Source organism: Haemaphysalis longicornis, unplaced genomic scaffold, assembly GCF_048455015.1.
Source record: "Haemaphysalis longicornis isolate Haplotype H1 unplaced genomic scaffold, Haemaphysalis longicornis Haplotype H1 scaffold_13, whole genome shotgun sequence".
In the NCBI taxonomy this organism is placed as follows: Eukaryota; Metazoa; Arthropoda; class Arachnida; order Ixodida; family Ixodidae; genus Haemaphysalis; species Haemaphysalis longicornis.
In genome coordinates, this window is record NW_027526233.1 from 44,508,008 (window position 1) to 44,526,877 (window position 18,870).

The 18,870-nt window shown below is 45.1% G+C and overlaps 1 long non-coding RNA gene across 1 annotated transcript in view; it reads right to left on the bottom strand.

Annotated features, from left to right (window-relative positions):
* LOC144164048 (uncharacterized) overlaps positions 1-18,870 on the bottom strand; it is a 198,921-nt gene that overhangs the window by 69,025 nt on the left and 111,026 nt on the right. The window contains exon 4 of the long non-coding RNA XR_013321019.1: positions 12,125-12,192. This is a non-coding gene — a long non-coding RNA (uncharacterized LOC144164048). The remainder of the gene's footprint in view (positions 1-12,124; positions 12,193-18,870) is intronic.

An 18,870-nucleotide genomic window follows, 5' to 3' on the forward strand; every position in this document is an offset into this window, starting at 1 on the left:
CTGGCTGTCCTTGTCGCTCCCTTGTTGGGAAATGTTCAGGAGCCAGGCACTGCGGAAGTTTTCTTTCTCCGGCAGCTCTTGATAGCACAGCACCGTGTTTCGTGAGTCATTCAATTTGCAAAGGGCCACACAACAATGTTTTACGCATCGCGTGCGGTGTAATTCATATACATACTAGTAAACCTAACAGCAGTCCCGAAACAAATCGACGTCGCATGTTGACCGTACGACATCAGCGTAAACGTGTCAAGTTTAGGTAGAGTGCCATCTTTGCATGAGGCGGTGCGAGCAGGGGCAAGGCACTTTCTTCGCCCATAAGCAGTGCCCCTACCTCTTGCCGTGGCCAGTGAGTCTACTTCTCCTTTCACAGGAGTTCTTTTGTACGCGAGACGACTCAGCAGGCCGCTGTAAAGGGGAAGATCAAGCGGCTATGGAAGTCTCATCTGCATTTTCCACTCTTTACATGAACATGCTGAAATGATATAACAGGATACTGATTTGAAACTGTTTAAGCATCATTGAAAAGGTTCATTCAAGGAACAAAGAATATGTGGTGCGCACTTGCAGCATCCCATCCCTGCAGCACAGCTGGGTGGCAGTACATTGCACTGACCGGTCATGTATTGTAGTCTACAGATGAACAGTGTGTTCTAATGTCCTGGGTAGTCCGTAGGTTGCTAGACCAGGAATGCTATGTGTTAAATGAAAAGAAAATGTGGCTCTAAACAGACGTAGACTAAAGTAAGGCATGAAAGACACCGGCACCAACTTCCAACTGTTTATTAAAACAAAACCACACCTACTTATACGCAACAAAAAACAAATAACAAAACAAAGGTACAGTTCAACTAAAAAGTGTAAGAGGGGGGCAGGAGGGACAATTGTTGGTCTGCACAAGTGCAACATTAGTGAAAGCATAGCAAGATTGCGAATGCCTGAAGTTGACAATCCCAAGTGCGCGCGTATTTCAGGAGCAATACGGGCCGCAACATCCAAATGACAACTGCACAGTTTAAACTAAGCGGTTACTGACTGTCTTAATTGCGAAGGAAAGTTTGATATCCACCTCAGTGTAGCCGTACAGCTACTTAGGGAAGCTATACAGCTTTCTCAGAAGCATCGCAGTTGAACAAAATTTGTCCTTGTCCAGGATTTTTCTTCAACTGCAGAAGTTTCTGAGAAAACTGTATAGCATTCCTAACTAACCGTATGTCTGCATTGAGGTGGATTACAAACTTTCCTTCGCAGAAACGTACTCTACCTTGGGGATTTCTCTTATATCTGGTGAATTAACGGTTATTGATGAGGGGGTTTATATATCGCTTAATAATAGTGATAGCGTGCTGACGCACGTGTCGCCTGCTTTTTTTATAAGGATCGCCCCTATTAGCTGCCTTTCCTTTTCGTTTCTTTCTGCTCTTTTTAAAAATGTCATCTTTTCCAGTAATAGTTCACACCCACAGCTTTTGTAGTGGTCTGCTAGGTGTCTTCCCATCTTGCTACCGATTACAAACTAGTTGTCTCGTGCGTTCATTGAGGCAGCGGCCTTGTGTCAATGTACACCCTATCACACTTCAAAGGAATACTGTATATGGCATTGCTGCGCAGTTTGGCTTGTTAACATCAGGCATGTGCAATTATGTTACGGTTTCAAAAAGTGGCACTTATGCATACCAGCGATTGCAACGGAACCCCCCCCCCCCCCTTACATTTGTTAGTTGAACTGTACCTTCGTTTTTTCTATTTTTTCTTTGCAAGTCGTGTATAGATAAGCATGGTTATCTTTGAATGAACAGTTGATTGATTGATTGATTGATTGTAGGGTTTAACGCGCCGACGCAGCGCAGGCGATGAGGCGCGCCGTAGTGGAGGGCTCCGGATTAATTTTGACCACCTGGGGATCTTTAACGTGCGCCGAAATCTCGTACACACGGGCGTTTTTGCTTTTCGCCTCCATCAGAAAAGCGGCTGCCGCGGCCGGGAATCGAACCCGCGACCTTGTGCTCAGCAGCGCAACGCCTTAGCCACTGAGCCACCGCGGCGGGTGAATGAACAGTTGGAAGTTGTGGCTTGTGTCTATCGGATCTTGTCTTCGTCTACGTCTGTTTAGCGCCACATTTATTTTAATTCACGTACGAACCCACCCACTCAGCAACAAGTTGTATTAAATACTTGTTAAAAATAGCTGCCATCTGAGCCGAGTTGCCAATCTAATATAGCAGCATGTGCCTAGCCCTTAGTTCAGAACTGCGGCTCTGCACTACTGATAGAACTTAGACTTTTTGTGAAACCCACTTGTAAGGGGTTGGGATGAGAGAAGACTGGGTGATATGTCAAGATAGAAGGCTTAAAATTAGAGTTGTTCATTCTTTCACCTCAAAAATTGTTTCTAAATTAGCCGTGTGTAGTGGTTGATGCGAGGTTTCATTTGGGGGGATGAACATTGACGGAGGCAAAAATGGAAAATGCAAGAGAACGTTAAACTACGACAGATTCAAACTAAGAAAGATATTTTCATGTAGTGAACATAATCATGCAAGTTTCATATTGTTTCTATTTGTGTTTTTTTTTTTCAAAGTATTTTGAAATGGCTAATGTTAAGGGAGAAGCAAACAAGCCTCAGAAGCCTCTTGCGTAGGTTGTAACCGTAAAATATTTATCGATATTTTTATGTGGTGATAGAGTTAGTACACTACCCCCACCTTAAATATTTTATCACCCCCTCCCCTTTTCCTCCTCTATGTGCTTAAACAGCACACATAGAGCGAGCATCCCATCACCTGTGCTTCCAATGCGTAGCTGCCTCTGTCTGAATTTGCGGGGAGGTTGGACTGAATCGTGATTTGAGGTTTTTGGATTGCAGTGGTTTTTGGTGGTGTAAAAACAACTACCTCTGTACAGATATGTTAAATAATGACAACTCTGAATGCTAAGTATATACGAGGAGAGCCTCTCCCACTACTGCTAATGGTGCCACAATTCCTTCATAGCAACATCGCTTAGCGCACAGGTTGCATTGCTAAAATGTTACGACAAATCACAAGTACATAAGCGAACAATACAGCATTCTGTTATTACAAACACACTTCAGACCTTACCTCCAAACAGGTGCACTCAGAATCACACAGCCACAGCTGAAAAATCACACTGATGTACACTGGAACCCAGAGTGAAAAACTGCCTGCATAAGCGCAACAATTTCATTAGCTTTTATTTTTAAACTATAATTACGATTACGGCAAAAATAAAAAAGTGAGACCAAGTTTTGAATGCTGTCCATGTGATGCAATTATAAACTTCGTGGTTGTGTGATGGATTCAAGTGAGAATCTTAATGCCCCGAACCTACTCTGCCCATCCACTGCCCTGCTTGGTTTGAAGGTTGGATTGATGCTTTGCTTGAGGAAAACACACAGATACCGATGCAACCAGAAACGGGACAAACACCCCCCAGTGTGAACTGCAGTAAAAGGATTTTCTTAAAAGTAGGTGCAACAATACCCCCGTCCAGTCCTGCCCAACAAAGAGAAATTATCCACTCAAATATAAAGCACGGCTATGGAGATAAATTTTCACGCAAGAAATGTTGCTTTGGTGACAAATGGCCATCCTGCCTGCTGACTCAGTGTGTTAAGTGACTGTTTGTTTGTTTGTTTGTTAAAGGCCGGAACTGGGAATATCTGTTTGTTACCGATATCTGTTAAAGAATATCTGTTATTTATTAAAGATTTGTTAAAAATCTGTATTTGTTAAAGAATATCCGTTTGTTAAAGGCCGGAACTGGGACAAGTTTGCTGTATTCAAGCTGCTGCTAAAGCTATCCTTCCATTTCAAATCATCTGACTCCATTTGAATGGATGAAAATTTTGGGTCACTTGGCCTACCCACAGTTATATTTTTAGAAGTACCTATTCTCGAGGTTAGCTTATCAGTTGGGGCATTGCTCCTGAGCATTGTGTTCACTCTTGTACAACCCATTCAGTGGTGGATTTAAAATTTAATGTGTACAAACTATCGTTCTCTAGCCAATATTCTTGCTTAAGCCTCTAATTTGAGGAAACAAACTTCCTGACTTCACACGATAAAGGACTGAAGTTGAAAATTCGAATTCACTGGTTCAACAGGTTTATCAATGGATCTTTAGGTACTCTGAAATTAAAGTCCACGCATCTTTCACGCCTGAAGCGTAAAATAAGGAACTTGAAACCTATGCACAGATTTCTATTGCTTTCCTGCAAGAAATAATGCTGCGATGTGAACTCTCCAGGATATGGTCGTGTAGGCCTGACTGTGGATGCGTTCAATGGTAAATTGGATGTTAAAATTCTGTGGTTATTAGCAGTTACAAAAATAAGCCTCAAGTGCTGCTTAGGCTTACAAATACAAATGGACTTCTATGGAGCATATTTTTATGTCATACCCTTTCGAGGATGTAGTTGAGCCGCTGAGATAATATAGCGTGCCCAGAGGCCAGACGTTCCATTCTAATGGTATTTCTATTCTTAAGTGGCGTTGTGACGTCTGATATTGGAAAGGTAATGTTTTGAAAAGAATTTGAACAAGAGAAGAAACATAAGTAGGAAAACTGTGCAAACAGCCAGTGGGTAAAAATATGGTTGCCAGGCAGCTGAAGCATTGCGTCTGTGGTCACATGGATAGAAAACGTTTTGTGGCAATGTACATGATGTCGCACTACTTGTGCTGTCGACTGACAGTATCGGATGGTCCCTTGAGATTTCCTACAAAGGATAGTTTCAAAGGCGTCTCTCTAATTGTAAATGTAATGAATTGGGGAAGCATTTTGCATTTATGTTCTTAAAAGGAGGTTCAAGCAGATAAAATAGGGCAAAATTCAATTTTCTTAAAGGCCCGTTTTCTCAGAGGAGTGAAATGTAGAGTACAAGCTATGCAACGGGTTCATTTCTTAGCAATGTTACTAAAATCCTTTCCCGGGAAAGGCATTGGCACCATGCGATGCCGTTTAGAGCAGTGCAAGCCAAGAGCACCGTTCCATGGCCTGAAGGGAGTCCTAACAGGATGGTTTCCACTTAATTTGGTGAAAATGTTCTTTTTCTCCAGATTTTAGATTTAATGGCCTAAAGGAATTGCAAAAGCAAGAGACCACATCGGAATCACCATCTTAGAACGTCTAAGGAGGCATGTGAAATGGGCGTATACATTTGTATTGAGTTGACCTGGATTGTGTAGGCTTTAGTGTGTAACTCAGTTTTTTTTTTCTTTTCAGCTGCCCACCTGTTCGAAGATAGTCACCATATTTCATATTTAATTATAATACATTGAACTTTAAAAACAATTTTTTTGTGTAATATTTTTAGGCACCCAAGCAAAGACCTCTAAGCTCCCATAAAATGTTCGATAAGTTTTCAGAGCATTGTAGCAGGATAGCAGAAAAATGATCACGACATGAATAGACAGAGCAAAACGTAAGTTACGCAAGCTTACTTATTTGCTGCAAATCTTATTTTATAAATTTATTCGCAAAAAATGAAGTCAGTTTTTAATTAGCACTGCGTAGCCCCTTTCTTTTTCATGTCATCATTTTTGTGCAATTTCGCATACCTGCCGTCATACCATCACCCAACCTGCAGGCGTCGACGCTGCCATTATCAGCATGCCGTGAGCTACCGACGTTCCGACGTCTGCCAGCAAGCCGACATCCATCACCCTGTCATCGTGCAGGCGTGCACTCATCTGCCGTCATGCCATCTGCCGTCATACCAATACCATATTCCACCAGGTTGATGTTTGATGGGTTCTATCAAGTGCAAATTTGCAATAGCGAAAATATTCTAATTACAATACTTTTTGGATTTTTTTTAGTTCCTCTGTGCTTGTAATGTTTATAGTTGGTTTTTTGGCAGCCTGGCCTTAATCGTCTGCTCCATAGTTTAGCTTGGGGATCTAATGCTTGTGCCGGAATCAGTTAAGGTGAAAAACACGCCGCGGTGGCTCAGTAGGTGAGACATTGCGTTACTGAGTGAGCCCAAGGGCTTGGTTTTGATTACCGGCCGCAGCGGCACTTTTCGTAAAAGAAACAAAAGAAAAACAAGAACGACCCGCCGCAGTGGCTCAGCGGCTAAGGCGTAGCGCTGCTGAGCACGAGGATGCGTGTTCAATTCCCGGCCGCGGCGGCCGCTTTTTTTATGGAGGCGAAAAGCAAAAACGTCTGTGTGTACGAGGTTTTCGCGCACGGTAATGGTCCCCAGGAGGTCAAAATTAATCCAAAGCCCTCCACTACGGCGCGCCTCATCGCCTGTTTTCCGTTAGGGCGTTACACCTAACAATCAATCAATCAAAAACGAAGAATGGCTGTGCTTCGAGATTTTAAAGCACATGCAGATACCCAGGTTGTCGCAATTATTCCGGATCCCTCCCATGTTTCGCGCCTTCTAACGCAGGTGCGCCTTCAGCACGTGAAACATGGCAACTTGAATTATTTTGATCTCGCGGTAATGACGGGCTTTGCGGTTTCGGACACGGCTGGCGACCATGCCTGTTTAGCTTCGTAGTATACCGACAGTGCGTAAAATGCGCTTAGCTGCGCAAGCGTAGAACCTGCTTGAAATTCGTGTGCCACGGTGTCATTGCCCCTTCCACACTTCAAGCGCCAGTGTGCCATATGCCAGACTTAGGTGACGACTCGCATCTCGCTGTCTCAGCTGCAGTTTCCGGGTGGTATAGGTCAGTTATTCTTGCGACTGCTTGATGAGCACGGCTTATAGCGCTCAGGTAGCAGAAACGGGGAAATAAAAAAAATGAGCCTATTACCGACAACTGTCTTATCAAAAGAGTTGAAAGTTTTGCGAGTTGGTAAAGATGCATCTAAAATGAAACTGCGCGCAAATTAACAGGAACAGGAACCCATAAATACTGCACAAGCGCAGATTCGCAAGTGGTTTAATAATACACACAACAAAGTCTTAAATGCTAAACCACCCAAAGGACACGCCCTACTTGCGTCACAGTTCTCGGCGTCCTCGCCCTCGGGTACAGAAAAACAGTAACTAAAAAACCACAAAATAAACTTTGAGGCAGACGGACGGCGAAAACAGCAAAGATAACCGAATCACGCATGTTTGAAGCCTTCCCTCCCCCCCAACACGCATCTCCTGAAGAGGCACCGAAATTGCGATTACTGTGCATATGCGTATGCGACTTCCCGACTAAGCAAGGCGATAGATGGATTACTGATGCATTCCGAGCCAGCTTTTATGGTGTCACTGGCTTCTACAATTTCTCGCGTTTGCTGGTTCTTATATCGAGATAAAATGGCTGGGCGCTCAAACAGAGGTACACAATAAGAAATGAATGCGCGTAGTGCTGCTGAGCACGACGACGCGGGTTCGATTCCTGACCACGGTGGTCGCTTTTCAAATGGAAGCCAAAAGCAAAAATGCCCGTGTTTTAAAGATATCGGCACCCGTTTACGATACACAGGGGGTCAAACTTAACCCGGAGCTCTCCACTAAGGCGTGTCTCATCGCCTGCGTTGCATCGCCGCGTTCAACCACACAATCCATCAATTAGAAATGAATGCATCGCAATCGGAAGAAGGTGTGCCAGGTCACGTTTATCTTTTGAATAGTTATGTTCCTTTAGTCTTATATTGAAACAACGTCCCGTATGGGCAATACAAACTTTCCTACAGGCATGTGGGATCGAATAAAGGACACCTGCAGCACACGGTACGAACTTCATTTTCATGATAACACCACACGTCCTCTTACGGGTTTTTTTTTTACCTTTTTGTTCTCTTGAACAGCCTCTACCTAACTTAGTAGGAGCCCAAGACACTACGCTCGCGTCATACTGTCCTGGTACTTGTTTTATTCCGTGAGACATCTTGTTAACCTAGGGCACCATGCACGGCGAAGGTTTTGGGCTTCTCTTTTAGTATTTCGGCCTCCTTGTCTGACATTACCTACTTTACCAGTTTGCACAGGCACTATAAAATATGATCAGGAGAGTGAGATTTTGCTATCTTCTGGGCTTGCTCTAATAAAGTGGTGGTTTCTAAATGCTCTCAGAAAGTAATGGGACAGGGAGGCTTACCCATGTGTGATGCGGTTATCCTTGCTGTTTTCGCCATTCGCGTGCCCCAAAGTTTGTTTTGTGGCTTTTGTTGTTAGTGTTTTGCTGTACGTGCGGGTGAGGGTGTTTGCGCGGAGAACTGTGACGCACGTATTGCGTGTCGTTTGGGCGCTTCACGCTTGTGCCTCTAAGGTTTTTATGTGTGTATTAATAAACCAGTTGCGATTCGACGCTTGTGCTCTCGTCTTGTGTTCCCGTACCCGTTAATTTGCTTGCAGTCTGTTTTGTTGGAGTGTATTGGCCCCACGAAATTACGTCTGCGTCACGGTCGGCAGTGCAAAAAAATTAAACGTTCCTTGTAACAGTATCCCCCTACACGAGAGAACAGGGGAGGGTAGCTCGCAGTACAATAGCTATTACTATCCTGTGCTCATACTCTCCTCTGTTCATCCTCTCACGGGCTAGAAAAACAAGCTCCATGATCGTAACCACCAACTAGCTCACACCAACGCCACCTGTATGATCATTCCCTAACGCGTGAGCGAAAAATGGCCAAACAGCCACTCTCCTGCTTGCTCTCTCCTACCCTTTCCCGCTCGGTGGCCTTCCTGCGTATTTTTATGTCCGCTAGCCAGAGCCGCTTCTTGGAACGTGTGACAAATAGTTAGCAGTTTGCATGGCATTTCTGAGGAGGTGCTCCAACGCCTTCTTGTTTATCACTATGTCTGTCTGTCTTGGTCTGAAGCTGAAAATCCCGCCTGCGCTACGGAGGTCGCAAAACTACTTGTGGTGCCGCAGGCTGATGCCGGCTTTGCGCGCATACGAACTACGATCACGGCACCCGAAATGATCTGAGTGGTGCATCCCCCCTCAGTCTCCTCTGCATTTCGGCCTTAATTTGTCCACGCTGTTCCCAGTTTTGAAATTGAGGACTTTACTGAAGAAGCGCCCTTACAGAGTGGCTGGACGCTGAACTGCTTAGTCTTTTGTTTTCTATATTCTCTTGAATTTTACAAGCACGCGATATTTTTTAGAAAATAATGGTAGAAGCAGGCGCTTGAACAGAAAATGTACACGCATTTTGTTCTTCCGTAACTCCTCCGCAGAGAAATAGATGAGTGAAATACTGGTTCTACCATTCGAAAATATCGTTTCTGCGTTTGTTATTTGTCTATCTGGCTATTAATACGTTCTTACATTATTTCAGTTCCGCCTGCGTTGCAATTTCTGGAAAATGCAGTAGGTGTGAGCAAGCGACATGTTTAACGAGATCCCAGAGCACACCAGAAATAGCACCCAGTCATGGCTAAGACGTAAGCAAGCAAAACGGCCGTTGAGTCGTAGAAGTGGCTGCAGCGTTCGCAACTCGCGAGCAGTGACGTAAGGCGTGACGTCCGCCGTCACGCGCCACATAGCGGATGAGTGCCTCAACTCAGCGTCCCTACTGCTCCCATTGGTAAGCGGGTGGCGCGTTAGGCAATGTTTATACAGGCGGCATTGCTCACACCAATGCTCTGACGTTGTCATCATTTATTAGTGTTGGGTAAAATAGTGAAACACATCGTCCCCTCCTTCCCGCCTTCGTGCTTGCGTCTTTACTTGAAGTACCATCATCATCATCATCATCAGCCTATCTACGCCCACTGCAGGGCAAAGGCCTCTCCCATTATTCTCCAATTACCTCGGTGCTGTGCCAACTGTGACCAATTTATCCCCGCCAACTTTATAACCTCATCTGCCCATCTAACTTTCTGCCGCGCCCTGCAACGCTTGCCTTCTCTAGGGATCTACTCGGTTGCCTGTAATGACCAGCGCTTATCTTGCCTTCGCATTACATGCCCTGCCCACGTCCATTTCTTCTTCTTAATCTCTACTAATATGTCCTTAACACGTGTTTGTTCCCTGACCCACTCCGCTCTCTTCTTGTCCCTTAATGTTACACCTATCATTTTTCGCTCCATTGCCCGCTGAGTCGTTCTCAATTTAAGTTGAACCCTCTTAGTGAGCCGCCATGTTTCTGCCCCGTAGATGAGTACCGGTAAGATGCAGCTGTCATACACTTTCTTCTTCAGGGACAATGGTAGGCTGCTATTTATTATCTGAGAATGTCTGCCATATGCACCCCACCCCATGCTGATCCTTCTAATTATCTATGCCTCTCGGTTTAGATCTGGGGTCACAACTTGGTTTAAGTAGATATATTCGCTTACACTTCCACTGCCTCGCCACGTATCTCAAACCGCTGTGCTGTCCCGAGGTTATTTATCATTACTTTAGTTTTCTGCATATTAATTTTCAGGCCCACGGTTCTACTCTGTTCGTCCAGTGCGGAAAGCATGCTTGGCCTTTTCTCCCCGAGTTACTTAAAATGGTAACGTCATCAGCAAATCTGATTTTACTAAGGTATTCTCCATTAACCCTTACTCCTACTTGTTCCCAATCCAATGTTCTGAATACTTCTTGTAAACATGCTGTGAATACCATTGGTGATATTGCGTCCCCTTGTCTGATGCCCTTCCTTTAAGGTATTTTACTGCTCTCCTTATGGAGGATGATGGTAGCTGTGGACCCATTGTAGCTATCCTCTGGTATTCTTACATAATGCTCATCTACATCCTGGTTCCTTAACGCCTGAATGAGTGCTGAGGTTTCGACCGAGTCAAATGCTTTCTGAAACGTTGTAGTAGATTACCTCGAATCACGCGTGTCTCCGCCGTATGGTAGACCTGGCATCGAGGCACCCCACGTGGAGCAGTGGAATGCGGTAAAATAAATTGACTTCACCCATCCTCTAGCGTGTTATCTTGGGAAGAACGAGACGGGAGAGGAATCGCATAAAAGATGAGCGGGAAAGATAAGGGAGGCATTTATTTTCGAGGGGCGCCAGTCGACTATCATCTTTTGTCGTCATTTCCAAACGAAATCAGCAGGTACGCGGCCGATTTCACACAAGCCGAATTTCCCACGGAGTCGATGCCATGTTCAAACGCCGCCCCACCGGTACACGCTGAATCCAGGCTGCCAACGTCGAGACGTTAAATGACAAGGAACAACAACTCACCGATCGCGCACAGAAGGAGAGCACGGGCCGGACTCAGGCGTTCTACCCACTCTCTCTGTCACACAACCCGTCAAAGTTTGAGCAGAGAGAAATCCAATGGCCATCGTACTCCGTACGAGGCGCAAGATATTTACCACCTTGGCGCTGCACTGCTGCCTTGCGATCCAAGCGACGCGTAACAAAAGGCCAGCACACAAATCATCGTGCCGCGCGTGCCGACGCTAGGCTTACGGAGCAACACAGCGCCAATTCAGCACAAATTCAAGTCCAGATGGAAACACTTAGGTTACGCTCAGTCGAATAAGTCCGGCGGTGTCCTCAGTCTCCTCCCGGTAACTAGTAACAATTTATACCTTTTGAAGCGGTACCGGGTTGCGGAGCTCCGCTTTTCACAGTTGAGAATGGTTGAGAACTGATTTTCTCCCTACCCTTTTGAACCAGGAGCAGCAAGCAGATCAAAATCTGTGAGATCGGAGCAGTGTTTCCAACCCTCACATTCGCTCACTGCGCGTAGAGACAGAATACCTGCTCTGAACATTCGAGAACATGCCTTTACTTGTTCATACCGCTACGATTCTCAAACGTCAGTTTCATACTGTTCATTGGAGTTACATGTAAGGTTACACTGTCGTTTAAATAGCGTTGACCTTACTTTACAGAGAGTGCAGTCAGGCGTCTCTGATGAACCGGTTCCCTATACGTCAACACTTGAAACAAAGCACTCTTTACAATTCGAAATCAGAAAATCTTGTTCCAACGAACGTGAAAAGTCAATAATAAATTACGATGTTAATTTGTGGTCATGTCGGCCCATTAATAGAATAATAGCACTGCGCTATGACACCATATTGTGGCATCATAGCGGGCATTGAGGAACTATTTCTGTGCACATTTAAATGAGCTTTGTACAGCTCTATGATGTTATTGCTTCTTGTTGCGCACACAAAACTAGCAACCTCAGCTTCTACTACACAATTTCAAATAGCTTATCAGAAAACATATTTAGTCTCACTATTCAGGTTTACGGTGAGGTAAACAACGCCTGCATCTTTCTCCACTTCAAGGTCCACATTGAATAATCTGCAATGAAAGGGCAGAAATATTAAACTGGTTTTGTTTTGCAAGATGAAAGAATATTTGGAGAAAACAATACCCCCTGCTAACAAATTAGACTATACTGAGTGATCTGAGTGTAGGATTCCGTGGCTATCCAGATTTTAATTAATTGACTAATAAAGTACGTTGTTGGGCTTCTTAGTCGATCATTATTAACAGATGTATAGCGCAAAAAGACGCACGAGGACGAAGCGCTAACTTGCAACTAGTGGTTCATTGAAAGAAGCACACATTTATAACAACAGCGTACATGATAACAGACAACCTACGCGAGACATATCAAAACAAGAAAAAGATTTTTGATACCCTATTACACAATCTTATCGCCCCCTTCCCGAGCGACGGGCTTCCCAATAAGAAATATCTGTTGCCGATAGAGCAATTGATGCTGGAATATCGCATCCTTCTCTGGCTTTGTCAATTTCTAGCGCTTCCACTATTTCCCTGGTTGTTTGGTTCTTGGTTTTGAACAAAATCTTGCACTCTGAAAACAAAGGCACGCATCCACAATCGTGACAGTGCTGCTCAATGTGGCCCTGTTTCCGCCGCACGTTATAGTCGTGGTCCCTCAACCTGCCGTTCATGCATCGACCAGTTTGGCCTATGTATTGCTTGCCACACCGAGTCGGAAAGGAGTACACCACGCCTTCTGCGCACAGTACGAACAGGTTGTCGTGCTTTAGCGATCACCCTTTCGGTTTATGGCCAACTGGATTCGTCTTATTGCAGAGCCGCTATAGTTCATTTGGTGCGGAAAACAAAACGTCGACCTTGGCGCGCTTCCCAATCTTTTTAGTTTATGGGATATCCTGTGGAAATATGGTATAGCACTCTCGTATTGCGCGGTTCGTCAGCGTGTTGTGCGTGCCCCTAGTTTTTAGCATCATGTTTAAGTTTTGCGGCCAACCCTTCACCCACAGAAATAAGTAAAGGTTCTGGATACCCCGAGACAGACAGACGTTCCTCTAGCTTAGTAAAACTTTCTTTTATCGTGTGAGCGCATGCTTTTTCTAGAGCGCTGCTGAAGCACAGCCGCACAATACCCCTCTTAACGAGCTTCGAATGCGCATTATCTGTCCTTCGTGTTTTTGCGCTATACATCAGTTAATAATTTATTAATTGAACTGACCCGGTTGATAACAGATATAATTAATGTCAATGCAAAGTGTTGACGGGCAATATTTGAGGTTGAGATTGGATAAAACTTTTCGCGGGTCCTAATTAGAAATTAGCGCACCTATACCTGAGTCGAACAAATGAAAATAGTACATGGATGTCAGGATACTCGCGGCGTCCAACCACTTGGAAACAAATACGACTTCTTCCCTTTGTCATATTGACAGAATACACGGTCCAGCTGAAACACCGATCGAAACAAGGCATTCCAGACACAATCGCTGAAAAACGTTCTTTTCGTGGACGGGGCCGCCTTTTTGTATGCTTATCTACACCAACACACCAGGTTAGCCACCTTAGTTGTGAAGTATGTTTATTCCCTAACGAATGGCCAAGATCCGTTTAAAGGTTTTTTGTTCACATAAAAGTAAACTACCACAATACTAGAGTCTCTGTTCGTGTGTACAGCACACACGGTGGCAAAGTGTGTTTTCTTTCAAAAAAAAAGTTTGAGAGCACGTACTCGAACAAGAAAATTCAATCGGCGTGCTTCAACAAACAGTATGGATTGGATTGGTATTTCGTAAAGTAATGCAATCAAGACGTCACAACCACGTGCGCAAAATCTGTCTAACATACAGCAGGTCGCGACGAGGGCTGTCTCATTGCAGGTATACTGAAAATCACCTATTATGGCATTGTAATGTCACGCAGATCGCTACCGGTTGCGCTGGGCGCTAGAAAACAAGATCGATGTCGAGCAAACAAGCTGAGCAAGCTGCCCACGTCTGCCATTGGTTGAGCCCAATCTTCAGGTATAGCAGGCGTTCACATACCTTGCAAGCATATGTGAATGGGTTTCCTGTGAAAGCGTCTAGCGAACTGGCGGCATTGAAGTTCAATACCGCCGCGGTTTGCTCTCACTGTTACGCTATGGTGTTGTAGAGGATTCGTTGTTATGTGTCGGCGTTCGCGCACTTTACTGGTCTGTAGTTCGGTTGCGATGACTACGGGGAAATTTTTTTGCGACCGCGTATCTTCGATTCCACGTGATAAGTTTACATTACGCTGTAGTACCTAGGGGGAAAACAAATGAGTGCTTTACTCAATGCTAATGGTAACGTTTTTTTTGTTTTGGAAGTGGAAAAGAACAAGTTTACGTTATCTAACACATGCAGGTGCATTCTCACTTGTTGAAAACTTTTTGATTTCGTCTATAACATCTAGGGAAACTCTCTCAACCTTCTTACATTCACTTTTTATACCACAGAGACAGGCTTAATATTAGCTTTCTGGGGTGTCTTCTGTTCGTGAGTTTCACTCTTAATTAGCTGCGGCTTGAATACAACGTCCTTACTCTCCTTTTTTTATAATGCAGAAAGATTGACTCTCCGTCACAATGCCACCAGTATTGATGTCCAGGGCCGGAGGAATAACTATAATATTTTGTTTGCAGCTAAACACTACTTATTTTATAAAACACCTGGCTCTTTCAAGCTAATATATTTTAGTAGGATTCGTTCTGCAATAACCATAAATTTTCAAGTTAAAATATTATCTCACTGATGTTTGCAATAACCACGAAATATACCATGCTTCGCTTTATTTTTAGGTGTATCATCTCTGACTTACAGGACGGATTTTTTTAAGTTTAAAGCGCCGACGCAGTGCAGGCGGTGACGCACGCCGTAGTGCAGGGCTCCGGATTAATTAACGGGCGCCGAAATCTGACACACACGGGCGTTTTTGCTTTTTGGCTCCATGAGAAAAGCGGCCGCCGCGGCCTAGAATCGAACCCGCGTCCGCGTGCTCAGTAGCCCAACGCCTTAGCCACTGAGCCCCCGCGGCGGGTAGCCTCGATTTTAGACAGAGGGTGCTATATTTGCAAATGTTGCTTTATCACTAGCAGCAAAATATTTGACAAAGCGAAACTGAGTGATTGGAACCACACTTGAAAGTCACAGTCGCTATGGAGGTCACCCTTTGCAGCAATAAACTGCGCGACAGAGAGGACAACTATACATATAGTAAATCATCGAAATCATCGAAATCATCGAAGAATTTAAATTACGCTTTTAAATTTATTTTTTAAACAATCCAAATAGCCTAAGAAAACAAGCAGGAAATATTGAAAGAGAATAAAAGTAATAATGGAAGGAAATGCCGTCTATTATTTTTTGTTTTTCGTTTGGTTGAAAATGTGAAACATTTCACGTTTGCAATAATACATTCTTTGTGTCGGGCTGTTTTTTATTAATATTTATCCCAGAATATATCGCAGTACCTCTCCTACAATAAATAGGTGAGAATGGAATTTTCTTGTTCCCAACAACCACTTGGTACTCCCGTGATACATTGAAATACGAAAAACGGAGCGCGTGGCTTTCCCTGCATGCCGCGCATCCTGGCGACGAGCCACGTATGCGCAGTACGATGAAGATACAAGTTCGTGGCTAACAATGGTATGGAAAGGCCATCGTCTTTCTATCGGCGGTTGGGAGACAAGCACGAACTAAAATAAATAAATAAATAAAGCTGCTATCGCCGTTTTCACCCAGTCAAACGACGTAGATAAATCTAGCGTGAGCAGGCGGTAACACAAGCAGGTGGTAGCAATGCGGCTGTAACACAAACTAAAATGGTCTCACGCTGAAAGATGGTGTTTCCGTACCAAGGTTGGACTAGAACTCTCCTAACTTGTTCGTACTGTGAATACGTGTGCTTGTAGCCAGTATGCTTGGCATGTACTGAAAGCCAGAGCTCTGTTGTTCGTATTTCAATGCATCGCGATAGCACTTAGTAACATTGACGAGGAATATAATTTTTGGTCTCAAGAACAATAGGTAATATTACTCGCGGAGCTATCTGTAAGTCTTACCACGTAGCAATGCTGCACCCGAACTTTTTAGGGACGCTTCCTAAAGCGCTTTGAGGGAGAAGGCATGGTGGTACTTAACGCCTACACCAGTGCGCCATAGTTGACTCTGTTTGCTCGCTTTTGTTTCTTAACTTTTTTGGTGCGAGCGATGTCGGACAGCTTAATTTCAGCTACACGTTTTCAGTGTCTCAATCATCGCTATTATTTGATCGTGCTTTGGAGCGAACGACTTTAAAAACAAGCATGCGACACATTGTAAATCTTCTTTGAAATCAGAGTCCTGCCTGTTTGAAATACACTGGTTTTAGGATTTTTCTGGCGCGGTAACTTGTGACGCGGCACGCATTGCTTTTGCTTTCGCTTTATCGCTGCTAACGTGGAAAGATTGCGGAGTGTGGACTACACCTCCCGCCGCTGTAGCAGACGGATGTGTAATGTTTACGCCCAGACGATACAAAATTATAAGGCGCGCCGTAGTCGATAGCTCCGTGTTAATTATGACCACCTGGGTATCTTTAAAGGAGCGAAGAAGACAAAACACAAAATTGGTTCATTCAAAACAAAACGACGGCCTCGTTAGAATCATACTGACACCTGTTTTAACGTAAACTTCGCCCAAATAAGCAATACAACTAGGAAAAAAGGGAATGGCCCTGCTACCCACTCGCTCATTTCTCGCAACAGAACCTACGGTGTCATATTGCCCTGCTCTGTTTTTGGCAGAAGCCGGCAAAAGCAAACGAAAATTAGACGGAGATTATAAACTTGCAGAACTTGATATTTGTGCTTAAATTTAGGGTACATTGTCATTAAAGCAATAAGAATGGCGGGACAAACAGTGGAAATTTTCGAGAGTACATGTAAACAGAAGTACTGATGCGTACTATTGTTGGTACTGCGCGCAGTATGCTTGGTTTAACTGCACAGCACTGAAGGGCGTTGGGGTTGTCTCAGACTACACCGGCCGATTGACGCCAGCAACGCTGTCTGACGTGACCATATTTGTCGAGTGAGCACTATGTTTCATGAAACGGTTATTTTTTCCCAGAACAAGAACAAGCCAGGTTTAAATACTGTCACAAACAAACCAAATGCAGAAAATGGCTTGCCCTGGTATGGTGGCGCCATCCAGGTTCATTAACATAAACAAACGCGCGAACGCCGCCGTAGGGCACTTCGATGCCAGCACCGCCATAGAGGCTGGAGCGGGAGGAATAGACTTTATTGAAGCCATAAAGGACTTCAGGTAATCAACCTGGGCTGGTCCCTACGTCCACGGTCCCATTGGTCCTGAAGGCCTCATCCGCAATGAATATTGCCGCGAACCATACATTGGGTTTGTTTATTTGTGTTTTGCTTTTACCGCCCGTCTGTGCCGGTCTGTGTTATCTCTGCGCCAAGGAAAGCGCGTGTTCAATTCTTTCTTTCTGTGCCGCATGTGTTATCTGTTGTGATAGGGAGAGCATTCCGATCTAACGTGAACAGCCCAGAATAATCTTCTTGGGTCTACTATGTTCTCGATGCGAATCGACGTTTCGAGAACCACGCGCGCCAAAAGATAAAAAGCCTGCAGTGCGGACGCCGGGGCATTTGATTCTGCGACGCTCGCTGACGCAAGTCACTTTGTTGACCGCTGCTTCGCCGCCTCTGTATTCTTTTGAGTTGTTAGGGGAGCACAAGTTCGCTCCAATAAACTTGTTTCTCCTGCACGACAACTGCGTCGTCCTTGGCTTCGTGACAATATCAGCTGGCGCAGACCCTCCGCGACCGAGGCCCTGATAGCCGTCTCCGAGCGGTTGGGGTGGTCTCCCACTCGTGCAGCGTCTTGAGCTGCCGGATTGCTGGGACAGGCAAGGACCATGTGGTAGATGGTGCCACTGGTCTGTTGGCAGTTGGAACATGCGGGTGAGGGGTAGAGCTGGGGGTAGAGCAGGTTCATTCTGGATGGTGTCGGGTAGGTGTTGCTCTGTTGCAGACGCCACTTGACTTCTTCCCCCTTGTTAAGCAAATGATGAGGTGGTGGTAGAGTGCGCCGCTGCTCTCGATAGTGTTTTGTAATGCGCCTAAAGGTGGTGAGGGGGGTAGGTGGGTCCAGCTGCTCTTCCGGATCTTCGTCCCCCTAAACCACGGCACGGGCGCCAGCTTCTTCGTGTGCCAAGTGATGTGCTCGGGCATTGCCTCTAAGAGTGGGCAGAACAGCAGCAGCTTCGGCATGTTGCTCAAACGGCGCTTGTTCTATCTGCAGATTTTCTTCGCTTTCACCAGGCCTGCGCTCTCGGGTACTGCTCCATCACGGTCAACTACTTTGGTGTCCAGTCCTCGACACGTGGGTGCCAAGCGGGTGCCTGCCGACTGCCCTATCACCCTTGGAGGTGATAGCCTTGGTGCGTCCGTTGGCGCAGCTGATGGCGCACCGCGTGCTCTGTTCTGGGCCAACGTCACCGCTGATCATCCAATGATGGACTGCCCCAAGATTACGTCATCTTCGTGCCCCAGTATAAAGGTCCGGAAACCTTCAACACTCTTCAGTGGGCAGAACAGCAGCAGCTTCGGCATGTTGCTCAAACGGCGCTTGTTCTATCTGCAGATTTTCTTCGCTTTCACCGGGCCTGCGCTCTCGGGTACTGCTCCATCACGGTCAACTACTT